Genomic DNA, 13,943 nt, shown 5'->3' with positions numbered 1-13,943 from the left:
TTCCAATACTGTAACTCTTTACAGGAGTAGAAAGCCCTGGCTTTCTTCCAACTGCTGACTCTATCAATCGAAGTCCAACGAGCAACCACTATGCCACCAGGACCCCTTAGGTTGTTTCCACCATTTGGCTATTGCGAATAGTGTTGCCATGTGCAATGGTGTGAACTTATTTGTGCTCCTGGTTTCAATTATTTTGGGTGTGGATACCTGGGAGGGGAATTGCTGAATAGTAGGACAATTCTACATTTAACTTCATAAGGAATGACCTAATAGTTTCCACAAGTGCTGCACCATCTTGCCTTCCCACCAGCGATTTCTCTACATCTTGACCAGCACTTGCCCGGCATTTTTGCTTTTCCTGAGAGTAGTCATTCTAGTTGGTGTGCAGTGGTATCTCATTGTGGTTGGATTTTCACTTCTCCAGTGACTAATGATGCTGAGCACCTTTTCATCCATTCATTAGTATTTGTATACCTGTTTTAGAGAAATGTCTATTCAAGTCTTTTGCCCGTTTAAAAAATTGAGTTGTTTGCCTCTCTGTGGTTGAGTTGCAGGATCCTTTATGAATTCTGGATATTAAATCAGACACGCTGTTGCTGTAGTGGGCTATTGAATCAGTTCCAGCTCCTAGCACCCTCGAGGACAGAGCAGAACTGACTGCCCTGTGTGCATGTTCTTATCGTGGACTGTGACCTTTAGGGGAGCGGACCTTTTCTCCCACAGGAGGCTGGTAGATTAGAACTGCTGACCTTTTAGTTAGCAGCTGAGAGCTGAACCCTTGCACCGCCAGGGCTCCTATCAGATATGCAATTCCTAAAATGTTCTCTTCCATTCTGTAGGTTTTCACTTCACTTTCTTGATGAAGTTCTTTGATACATGGAAACGTCTGTGATAAAGTCCACTGTATCTGGTGTTTTTTGTTTTTTTCTTTTGCCACTCATGATTTCAGTGTGACTTCTTTGGCTAGTTGTGATTTTTTCAAAAGTTTATATCACTTCTAGGTCAGTGGGAAAGTGCCCCGGCAATGTGAAAATTGGCAGGAGGGAGGATTTTGTCGCCAGGTGGGTTTTGAGGCAGCTTTTGGCACAGGATCCTAATAATTTATGGAGCATATTCTTTGTTCCAAGACATTGACAATTTTTACCTCTGGAAGGCAAGTTTGCAAGGTGGCATTTTACAGAATAAGGGAATGGGAATGTAGAGGGGTTGTACCTCAGGATTGTACCTCAGGCCAAGAACACAAAGCCACCTGCCAAGGTCACAAAGACAGTACGAGGCAGAGCCAAGAGTCAGATGCCCAAAACTCAGGCCCTGGCCACCCATCGATCTGCCTCTAGAGAAACAGGACTACCCTGGCCTCGAACCCATCACCCTCATCCTGACATTGAGCAGTGATGGTTGTTGGATCAGAATAACAACCAGGAAATGCTGAACATGACACAAACAGGTGCGCTCCGCCATCTATGACGCCTTGGGGACCAGAGTTCAGTCTGCGCATGGCGTCTCTTCGGGGCTTTGACAAGCCCTGTGTTTATTAGACATGATGTCCTTTCAGGGCTCAACCTCACAGCTTCCGTTTGTCCGCACTCACCGCAGAACAGGACTCCAGCCTGAGTCACCAACCTGGTTGTTTCGCAACCTGTTTGTGAGTCAAAGCAGAGGCAGGCAAGGGCACTGGGTGGCTGCCGTCTTGTTGAGCTCCTGGTTAGACAGGTGGAGCCCACTGGCAGGTGGAAGGAGAGGCCACCTAATTTTCACCAGAGGTTTCTTTGATGTTTTCCAGGCTCTGTTCTTGGCCTGAGGTACAATTCTGGACCAAAGGAAGTTCCAACAAACCTCAGTTCTGAGTCTGCACAATGAGAAATGAGTACATACTGAAAATTCATGTGTCTTCTATATGTGTTATAGAACTTCATATTTTGGACAACCAGGGAGGGAGATGCTACTGTTTCCATTTAGTAAACGCAGCTATGGAGGCTTGGAGGTGTTATGTCACACACCAATGTCACGCAGCAGTTGAGTGCAGGTTCCAGAATCTACCTCAAACTGTCTGGTTTCAGAGCTTGCCAAGAGAAAAAAATCTGGCCATTATCCGGGGCTGACCATTCGATGCATTTAGATGGTGGTGCTGGTGAAGGCTATTGAAAGTAGCGTGGATTGCCAAAGAAACAAACAGATCTATCTTGGTAGAAGTACAGCCAGAATGCTCTTTAGGACTGAGGGTGGCGAGACCTCATCTCACGTCCTTTGAACATGTTGTCATGAGAGACCAGTCCCTGGAAAAGGACAGCACGCTTGGTAAAGTAGAGAGGTGCCCAAAAGAGGACGAGGGTTGGCACAGCCGCTGCAACAGAAGGCTGCAACTAAGAGCAACTGTGAGGATGGCCCAGGACCAGGCAGGGTTCATTTTTGTTGTCCACGGGGTTGCTCTGAGTCGGAGCTGACTTGATGGCATCTAACCACCACCACCACCATTCCATGGAAGAGATCCTTCTCCTCCCTGGGCCTTGCTTTCTCCATCCGTTGGTGGGAGTGGGGTGGGGGGCTGGAGAACTGGGCTGAGTCTCATGGTATCTCTCATTTAAAGGTCAGCTTTATCTCACGTCACACCTTGGGTATAGTCTGTACTCCTTCCCCAGGTCTGAGCTCCTTCTTGAGTGTCCTGTGAGGGAAGAGCAGCCAAGAGTGATGAGTTATTCCACCTTGGTGACTTCCCGGCAAGTCTCAAGTGTTGCTTCCAACTGTTTCTTGAATCCCGTCTTTGTTGCTTCATGCTGCTATAAGAGAGCAAGCACAAGTGGGTGCCTATAATGAACAGAAAGGAATTTTCCCATAGGTTAGGATGTTAGCTGTCTGAATTCAGGGTACTGGCTCTAGAGTAGTGTTTCCCCAAGTGGATGATATCAACCCCTGGGGGCTGCTGGAATGATGTGGGGAGGTATGCTAAAGCAGATACCTACACTTTATCCTGGATGATGGGCTGTAGTACAAAAGATTTTAATTGCCAGGGGGAGTACTGAGAATTTTGTCTTGTTTTCTGAAAAGGCCAAATGCCTTTGGGAACCTATGCTCTAGACCAGCGGTTCTCAACCTGTGGGTCATGACCACTTTGGGGGTGGAATGACTCTTTCACAGGGGTCGCCTGATTCATCACAGCAGCAAAATATTAGTGATGAAGTAGCAACAAAAATGATTTTATGGTTGGGGGGGGTCACCACAACATGAGGAACTGTATTAAGGGGCTGCGGCATTAGGAAGGCTGAGAACCACTGCTCTAGATGGAGGAAGGCTCTCTGTCCACTCGGGGGGAACCCTTGCCTCAGCTTCTCTGGCTGCTCTGCCCATCTTGGAGCTAAGCCAGATGGCACCTCTCTTCTCATGTGCGCTTGCTTGTCTCTCTCTCTTGGTTGCTCTTTATGAGGGGTACACACAAAAACCTGGACTTTTTTTTCAAAGCTATGTGCTTAAATTTTTTCATAAAACAATCTTATCACCTTCAAAGCACTCTCCATTTCACTTAATACATTTGTCAAATCTGCGATTCCATTCTTGGAAACATTGTTCAAACTCATCTGTTTAGATGGCTGACAGCATCTCCCTCGTTTTTTTCCTTCATCCCTTCTACTTTGTCAAATGGCTGTTCTTTCAGGTCCCTCTGCATTCTCAGAAACAAAAAGAAGTCACGCAGAGTGAGGTCAAGTGAGTCAGGTGCATAGGGCAAGAGAGGCATGCTGCTTTTTGCCAAAAACTGGAGCACTGAGATGGCTGCATGAGCAGGTGTATTGTCATGGTGATAAAACCAGCACCCACCCACCCCCATCTGCCACAAACCAGGCCTGTTACACAATCTTTTCAAAACCTCTAAATAGAAAGCTGATGAACAGTCTGACCTGGTGGTACAAATTCCAAATGCACTACAAGTCTACATTTTTGTCCACTCAAGAAGTTGATGGATGTCCAGAATGAGTTTTGTCATCAATCGACATTTCCCCCTTTTGGAAATGAGAAAGCCACTCATACACTTGAGGTTTTCCCCCCCGAGCACTGTCCTTGTAAGCTGTGTTCAACATCACAACAGTTTCTGTGGCTTTTTTTCACGAGCAGGATATAAAATTTCATAGCGACACACTGTTCTCTTAAATTGGCCATCACAAAAAAACGAGGTTCGAGTGAAACTGCTTTTACAAAAAATTCACTGTGACCAGAGAGACCCTTCCTAGGCGACTCCACTGGGTGCACTAACTCAGAGTGAGTTGTTCAATGCTCTGGGGGAAATGCATACTATGAAAGTTCCACTTTCATTATACCCGGCATACTTCTGGGTTTTTTGGGTAACCCTTCATATATCTAAGAAATGGTTAGGTTGAAGACATACCCTGCACTGATAGGGCCTCATTAGGGTGAAATTTTTTTTTCCTCAAAAGGTATCACAGCCACAGGTATAGGGGTTAGGATTTACAGCCTATTTTTTCTAGGGGACACAATTCAATCCCTAACAACTTCCATTGAGCTGCGTCCACAACCATCAATATGGATGCCCATACTATATGCCACCCAGTCATAGCACATACCACAGTGCCACATAGGTCATTTGCATTTCCTTTCCATCATTGTAGGTGGGGAGTGACTGGCCAGGGCACCCAGCTTGTACGAGGTTGGAGTCTCAGCCTTGGTGAATCCCTTTCTTTGTCCATTGCCACATGAGCTCCCCCTCCCTTCTCACCCTGCAGGGTTAGAATGCACTGAGACGATGGTAGACAGCACTCAGGGTGTTGTAGAGGGCTACGTTCAAGTGAACTATTGCAGTTGTCATTGGTTCGAGCTTTTTGTATTCCCAAATAATGCCAGTGTAGGACTTTCTATGAGTTCTTGATACATCATTGCTCACTGATTAATATTATATTCACTAAGGACAAAAAAGTAGGATCACTTAATATTGGGAATTAGCTCCTTCATGGGCTTGGCCATTACCACGGACGCTGTGCCCACTGCCTCCTCTGTTTTTGCAGCTTTTCTCTGCCACGATCATATTTCTCATTGCTGTCTTCTCATTCTTTCCCCAGGGAAATGAGAGGAGGGAGTCCTATGAACTAGTGGAAAAGTCAATAAACACAATCCCTTATCAGTTCACCTATTCCAACCTCCATCCTTATTTCTTCCCCACCTATCACGGTCGCACAGAGGCCACATCCTTGTCCTCCCCTTTGAGACAGTCTTGTCCAGTAGGCCTGTTTCAACCACACAGGTTCACGGTTAATATTAGAGTGTTTTTGTTTTTATTTTCTCTATACACAGATATTTCAGAGACTCTAGAGCTAAAACCATATTGTATATATGATTTACACCTGGCGTTTTTTAGTCAAGATTATAAGATAAACATTTTCCACATTATTTCTTTCATAGCCATCATTCTTGATCGTACCTCCTATTTTATCACTGAAGTGTGGCCTCCCTCAGTGCAGGAGTGTAGGCTGTTTTACATCGACTAGTAGTCCAGGATCCTGGAACAGTGATGAACACTCAGTATGTGATTACTGAATGGCATGTCACCATTTGTCTTGTTCATACAGGTGTTGTTGATGAATGTGATTAAGTCCATTGCAATTCCGTGTGACAGAGTAGAACGCCCATAGAGTTTTCTTGGCTGTACTCTTAATGGGAACCTGTCCTTTCTCCTGTGGAGTCGCTGGATGGGTTAGAACTGTCCGCCTTTGGGTTTGCAGTTAGGGGCTCCTTATGACTTATCCAGAACAGGCCAACTCTCCTTTGGGTTGTCCTTTCATTAGTTCTTTCTTAGATGTTTATGTCTTAGCTCCTTAACCAAACTGTTTGAGGACAATGGATGAGAATACCTGCTACCCAGGCACATTGTGTACATCATCTATAATCTTTACAGCACACCTGTCAAGAAGATAACATCCCTGTTTAGCAAACGAAGAAGCAGACTCAGAGAAATTAAGCAACTGGCTCAAGGCCAAAGAGCCAGGATGTCGCTTAGTCTAGACATTAATCTATGTTTACTAGAGCCCAAATCCTACAAGACAGACAGTTCCCGGGTTACAAATGAACCTCTTTTCTTTTTTTCTTTTTTTTTTGAACCTCTTTTCTAAGAAAGCTTGTTTTTAAGTCGAATTTGTAGGTAAGTTGGAACAGGTTCATAGTTTTCATTCAGCTTTACTTTATTTAGTGGAGCCATGGTGGCACAGCAAGTAAAGCGCTTGACTGACAACAGAAAGCTCAGCGTTAGAGCCCACTAGCTGCTCTGCAGGAAAAACATTTGACAGTCTGTTTCCATGAAGATTGACACCCTTTGAAGCCCCTATGGGGCACTTCTACGCTGTCCTGTAGGGTCACTGAGCGTCAACAGCAGTGAGTATGGCTTGGGTTTAGTGCAAGAAAAGGCTTGAAGCTTTTCAATTACCTAAAAGCTGTGCTCGAGTGCATGCACACACGTGCACGCACGTGCGCACGCGCACAACATAAGCTTCACCTGAAGGTGAAGCCGATAGTGATGATGAATTTGTTGCCTGTTAGAGTTGGTTCAATCGTTTTCAAAGAGAAGGTACATTTGCATAGCATTAAACAGCAATTAGGAATTGTCTTGGGGACTTAACTGCAGTAGTATTAGAAATTGGTAAACTTTTTATGGACACCTCTTATGTTTTAGGTGTATGGGTCAATCTTCATAACCACTTTGGAAGGAAGAACTAAAACTTCCTACTTGAGAGATGGGAGCATGAGGCTCAGAGAGGTTAAGTCACTTGCCCAATGTCACACTGGTAAATAGTGTTAGAATTTAACTCAAGCAGCCGACTCCAAGACTCATCTTAAACCCTCAGCACTAGCATATGAACCCCAACCCTTCTGCTTCTCCAGGCTGCTTGGGTTTCTCTTTCTCCTCCCGACTGTTTATATAGTCTTGCTCAGAAACAGTTGAGTTGATGATATAGGTGATGGCGTATGACTTTCTCACTCGAAGAAGGGGTTAATGGCAACAAAATCTTAGGAGACCTAAAGAAACAAATCCTTTTACTTCCAAAGCAACTGCATGGCCGACTTGCAATTCTTGCAGCTCTAAGATGGAAAGAAAACAAGCCCCTTCATCGGGCTGTTATAAGAGTCCATGAGACAGTCACAAGAAAACCCTAATCCGAGAGCCTGAAACCTAGCAAGCACTCCCTAAAGGGAAGGTATTCAAGGGCCTGCATCCAGGAAATTTGAGACCCACTGGGTTAATTATCCTCAGAAAACTGTACTGACTTCCCCAGACAGATCTGGGAGGGGAGAAACCCAAACAGACAGTTACAGTTCAGCTAAAACAGAGCTAATCTTTAATCTTTTATGGATGTGTGTAATATATTAACTATTACAGCCTAATCCCTTGAGGCACATCAACACCTGGTCAACCGGAGTCTGGCTGGGGTTGGGTTGGCCGGGCTAAGTGGAAAGCAGCAAGTAAATAAGCCAATTACCCTTCTCTGGGAGACTTTCTTAGGGCCCGCCTTGAGATTAAGAGAATTAAATGGCTGTCATCAAGGGTGGAGTAGGGGAGAACTCTTGAGTCAGCAGCCAATGAAGGACAGTAGGCACGAAGGACCTGACATGGCTGACCTCGCTCTCAGCAAACCAAACACCTTGAGGGCAAGCACCGGATCATTTATTACATGTCATTCGATATTTGCTGTTGGTGGTTACTATTAATAATGAGAGGGAGGAAAACAAACAAACAAGCCAAAGGTTCAGCATCAGCACTTCCAAGGGTAGATGTCACTGTGAATTATGAAATCATAAGTTCCAACTGCTGCGGTTTCTCTACTCTGAGATGTACTTTGAGTCCATGTTTCCCAGGCTGGGTCTTTGTAAGAACATTGCGCGCGTGTAGATGGAAGTGTTTCTCAATCACCCGAGACGAAGTACTGTACATCAAGGTTTTATTTACGGGGATAGAAAATGTGACAACAGATAGTGGTGATGTTTGCACAATATGGATGATTTAATGGCGTTCCCTGAATTGTACATACGAATAATGTTGAATTGGCAAATGCCGTGTTATCTGTCTTTTTACACCAATAAAACATATACAATTTAAATTTGATAAGTGTTATTACTTAAGAGTGGATCATGTCTAAGAACTAAGGGAATCTAACCGTTCAGCCTCCCCCTCTGGGGAGCCGTTCAGCTGGTTCTGTCGCCACAGTTTTTGGTCTGATGTTTCCAGGGGAAGGGAGGCCCCTTCTTATGCAGGTAGCCCATCTTGGTACCAGACACTGCAGTGGTGATCAGTGATTCCTAGTCGGAAGCTAAAATCTCTCCCTGCAATTTCAGCGGTTCGAGTCTGCCGTACGGTGCCCCAGGGTGCCTCAAAAGAAAAGCCTGGCGATCTTCTTCCAGAAAGTCAGCCGCTGAAAACTCCAGGAAGCGCAGTTCGAGCCTGCTGCACGGGGGTCACGGGAGTTGAAGTCCACCCAGTGGCAACTGGTTTTTCTGGTTTTGTAGCTACACTTTTAAAAAAGGAAAAAGGAGATGAAGTCAGACTTAATAATATATTTTCTTCAACCCAAGGTAATATTGTTTCAACATGTGCTCAAGGCAAACATTTATGAGCTACTTCTCGGTTTTTTTTGGCACTAAGTCTTCAACATTCCGTTTGTTGAGTATACACATAGTTTACACTTATGGCATACCTTTGGGATATGCAATTTGGACTAGTCACATTCCAAGTGGCTAATAGCCACCTGCGGTTAATGGCTATCACACTACACAGTACCTAGAGGGCGTGTGGCGTATCCCTATGTGGAATTTAAGGACTTGGTTTCCCCCCCCTAAATCCATACATTTAGTGCTGAGACCCAGAAAATCATTTAATCATCCCTCTGTTAGCTTCTGTCCTTGACCAAACATTCTCTCAACAAATACAATGTGAATCCAGTCCATCCACAATGTCAGGCAGCATTCCGGGAGCTGAGCCTCCCCCCGTGAATAAAACAACATCGCTGACTTCCGGGAGCTTTTGGCTTTCATGGGAGGAGAAAGACAATGTGCTATGAAGAGAACACAGTAGGGTCTAGGAGGCAGAGCAGAGAATACCCTGTACTTTTAACAGATGGTCAGGGAGGCCTCTGTCATCTTGGGAGGTTTGAGTAGAGACCAAGAGGAAGCAAAGGGAGTGAGCCCGCACGGAGAAGAAGAGTTTCAAAAGGCCAGATGCAAAGTCTTGAGATAGGAGCCCCCTTGACCTAAGTAAGAGCAATGAGGCCAGTGTGGCTGCACTGAGCAGACAGGGTGGAGGAATGGTTGCTTATACCGTGAATGAGAGAAAAAAGTCGGGCAGAAGAGGTAGGCAGTATAAGGACTTTAACTGACTCAAGTGGAGGAATAAGAGCTGTTGAGGGTGCTAAAGATAGTTAGGTGGAAAAGCAATGTCATTGCTTTCCATACTTTCATATAGGAACCAGTCAATGCATGTTTACTGATCCCTGGGGGAGCCCTGATTTTTTTTTTTTTAGTTTTTTTCTTTTTCCTTTTTTAAAAATCATTTTATTGGGGCCTCTTACAGCCCTTATGACATCCCATACAACAATTGTATCAAGCGTATTTGTACATATGTTGCCACCATCATTTCCAAAACATTTTCTACTTGAGCCCTTGTTTTCTGTTGTTGGTTTTTTCCCCTACCCCCTTCTCCCCCCTCTTTTGAACACTAAAAAACAAAAACAAATGAAACTGAGACCCTAACATTGAGTATAACAGCAGACCTCAACTTATGAGTTCCTGGGTGACAGAAATGGCAGACTTCTAACCCAAAAGCTGACAGTTCAAACCCATCAGCTAGTCTTTAGGAGCACAGGCCTCACAGTTGTTCCCTCAAGGACTGCACTATTGGAAACACTGTGGCAGCGCTACTCTGTCTTACCGGGCTGCTATGAGTCAGAATCAACGGGACAGCACACAACAACTAGCCAAAAGGTTGGCAGTTCAACCCCATCCAGAGGCACCTCAGAAGATGGGTCTATCGATCTGCACCCCCTGGGTTGCCATGAGTTGGAACCCAGTCTTTGAGTCAGTTCTTCCCAATGTAGACCTGGCCTACAAAGTGAAATTGAAATGGGCCCAAATTGGTAAAACGTGGGAACCAAAACGATAGCCAGAAGAGGGAAAAAAAATGACAGGTTGACAGCCAGTCGGAAACGTAATTTCTCTCTTAGGAAACCAGGGTGGGGTGCACATTGCATAGCTACCAAATTGATTGACAGAGTCAGAAACAACAGTGCCCCCTCAGACAGCACTCTACTGCTCTGCTTTGACTGTGTGTCGCACTCCGCAGTCCCAGCAATAAGCTCGTTCTTGAAAAGAGCTCACAATGCCTCTCTGAGTCTTCCCTTCCAGGGCCCTGCCATTTCCCCTGTGCTGGTTATCCTTCTGGCACACCCACATTTTACAACGAGGTTTGTTCAATGTCACGGTCAGCCACAACTGAACTGGGAGGAACTGGTCCAAAGCCCTGACTGGAACGGACCAGATGGCAACCTCCACGGCCATCACCAACACCAGCTATCTTAATTCTCGTTAGACCATTCTAGAAAGCTGATGAAGGAAATGTATAGGTGTGTAGCAACCATGTTGGCAGTCTGTTGGCCTACTCCCTTAGGCCTGGAAGGCTCAGACTCACTGATACTATGTATGTATGAAAATGTTAGTGTGTGTAAATAGTCCTTTGCTGCCAATAATTGGAATACTTAGGGAAATTCACAATGGGAAAGAGCCTATGAATTCAGAAGTCAGTGTGGTATGGACCTAAGTTTCATGTCAGAGGACTTGGAATTGAATTCGAGTTTTGTCAGTGACTGGCTGCATGACCTTTTAGGGCAAGTCATTTTACCTCTTGGATCTCTTCTTCCTGACCTGTAACGTGAAGATGGTAATTTCCTTGAGCAGTGTTTGGTGGATTTATACATATACTCACAGCGTGTAAAGTGGTAGTTTATTGGGGTGTGTTCAACACATTTTTTTTGAGCATCCACTACATGCATAACACATGTACAAATAAAATTTTTAACTTCTCCTCCCACAAGTTTTAATCTACCCGGAGATGCACAAACTATATTAAGACAAAATATGCTTGCTCAAATGAATGATATAAAATATAATAATAACTACTACTTATCTGGCATTTAAAATAAGCCAGACATTGTGCTAAGTGCTTTATAAGCGTCTCTTTCTTTTTATTTTTGCAACCTTCCTCTTAGAAAGTACTATTATTATCTCCATTATACAACACACACACACACACACACACACGTGCACGCGCAGTTGAGCCCCATTCTAATATCCAGGTCTCAGGGTCCTTATCTGAGAAACCCAACTGTGTAACTTATAGGTCTTGTCTAGATTCAGCCATAGTGTTTACACATTTCCTATCTATCTTCCTTTTATTTCTTTTTTCTAAATATAATCACATGCAAAAATATTTATAAAATGCCAGATAAAATTTAAGGCAAATACTCAAAAGAATTGAGGGGGTACCCCACCACAATTGGAATTGTGCTGGGCAGAACAAAGCTTTCGTAGCACAAATTTTTCCCGCTAGGTGAGTCTCAAGCAATTCATTCTGAGTTAGTGCACCCAGTAGTGTCACCTGGGAAGGTTCTCTCTGGTCACAGTGAATTTTTCATAAAACCAGTTTCACTAGAACCTCATTTTTTGTGGTGGCTGATTTAAGAGAACAGCGCGTGGCTGTGAAATTTTGTTTTCTGCTCAGGAAAAATGCTGCAGAAACTGTTGTGATGTTGAACACAGCTTACAAGGACAACACTATGGGAAAAACTCAAGGGTACGAGTGGTTTTCTTGTTTCAAAAAAGGTGCAATGTTGATTGATGACAAACCTCGTTCTGGATGTCCGTCAGCAGACGAAAATGTTGACTCAGAGTGCATTTGGAGTTCATTCCAGCAGGTCAGACTGTTAATCAAGCTTTCTATTTAGAGGTTCTGACAAAATCTTGGCTTTCTTCTCTTCCTATTCTACTCACTCTTCCAGGGTGATCCTGTTCATTGTCAACCTTTTAGCTACTTCCTAAGAAATGATGACTGAAATTTCTACCTCTGATCTCGTTCTCTCTCCCCTGACTCTAGCTGGGCATTGCTACCTGGGTGTTCCAGATATCTCATACTTGATGTGACTAACCTTTCTTGCTTGCATACGCTGCTCTGTGTTCCCTAACTCCGAATAAAGAACTACCGCAGCCCCCTAAAGTAGAAATCCAGACATTTGTAACTTCTTTCTTTCTCCGTTTTTACTTCTGGTTGCTTTTTGAGTCATCCTCCCTGTATGCCTGCTTGTCTTTTAAAAATCTGTCCTTTTTCTTGCAATTATCCCTCATCTAGAGTTGTGCCAAAGCCCCTAACTGGTATTCTTTCTCCAGACAGCCAGGGTGATCTTTTCAGAGCTCCCATATGTTTTGATCATTTGAATTACAGTGCTGGCAAAGAACATTTAAAGTATCGTGGATTGCCAAAAAAAATAAAAAAATAAAGTATCGTGGATTGCCAAAAGAACCTACAAATCCGTCTTGGAAGAAGTACAGCCTTAATGCTTCTTAGAAGCAAGAATGGAGAGACATCATTTCACATATTAGGATGTGTTATCAGGAGGGACCAGTCCCTGAAAAACGATGTCATACTTAGTGAAGTAGAAGGGCACCGAGAAAGAGGAAGACCCTCAACAAGATGATTGACACAGTGGCTGCAGCAATGGGCTGGAACATAAGAATACCTGTAAGGATGGCATAAGACCAGGCAGTGTTTCATTCTGTTGAACATAAGGTGGCAACGAGTCAGAACCAGCCCAACAGCCTCCAACAACCACCTGCAGTCTTCCATCACTGGGGCTTTAACCCTTGTTCAGATCCATGGCTCATGCCTTCCTAGCCTCAGATTCTATCTATATGCCAGTTCTACTTAACTCATGGTCCCTGTGGACATACCATTCCCATCGCCTGGGTTTCCCTTTACTCCCTTCTTCATCTGGATAATTCCTATAAATCTTTCTAGCAACTTTGTGGATTAATTATCTCTTCCAAAAACCTACCTAGCTACCACCAATAATAGCTTCATTCCATAGGGGCTCTGGTCGCACAGTAGTTAGGTACTTGGTGTCTGGCCAAAAGGTTGGTTTTGTGAGGCACCAACGGCTCCATGGAAGAAATATGTGATTCATAGTGATTGCAGTAGGCTCCCATGGTGATTACAACCTTGGAAAACATATGGGACAGTTCGACTCTGACGTGTATACATACGGTAGCTGTGAATTGGAAGTGACTGGGAGGTAATGGGTCTTCTGCTTGCTTCCAAAGTAAGTGGGTCCTTTATATTTCACTACTCTGGTCTATTTCCATACAATCATGGAATATTTCCTCCTTAGTTTAACTCTCAGATTCCAATAATTTGCCTATGAACTCTTTAGAGGGCACATATGGAGTCAACAGACAGCAGACTATTTAAACACAGTAGCATTTTCAAGAAATGTCCAATGTAAAATCTGAATGTGGAAGCAGTGTATGTAGGTAAGAGCAGGAGAACTAGCACTACTTAAAATGGCAAAGTGGAGTGATTACAAGGGTGGGCTCTATCCAAATACCCATCAGTGGAAGAATGGATAAAGACATTTTAGTACGTGCACACGATGCAATACGATGTGTCACTAGAAAACAATGGTGACATCACAAAAGACCCCATGACAAGGATGGATCTAGAGAATATTTTGCTGAGTGAAGTTAGTTGATCACAACAGGGCAAATTTGTACAAGAACTGCTACTATAAGGATAAGAACTAAGACAAAGCCTTTTGTACAAAAAGGAACAAAGCTTTGGAGGTTTGCAAGGAGGGAGGGCAAGAGTAGGAGTTTGAAGTAACCCACAAGAAAGTCAACCAGTTGGTTGGATAAAA

The sequence above is a fragment of the Echinops telfairi genome, unplaced genomic scaffold (assembly GCF_000313985.2).
Source record: "Echinops telfairi isolate 266 unplaced genomic scaffold, ASM31398v2 ScPeMD7_7457;HRSCAF=8495, whole genome shotgun sequence".
NCBI classification, from domain to species: Eukaryota; Metazoa; Chordata; class Mammalia; order Afrosoricida; family Tenrecidae; genus Echinops; species Echinops telfairi.
This window is presented reverse-complemented; position numbering follows the sequence as displayed.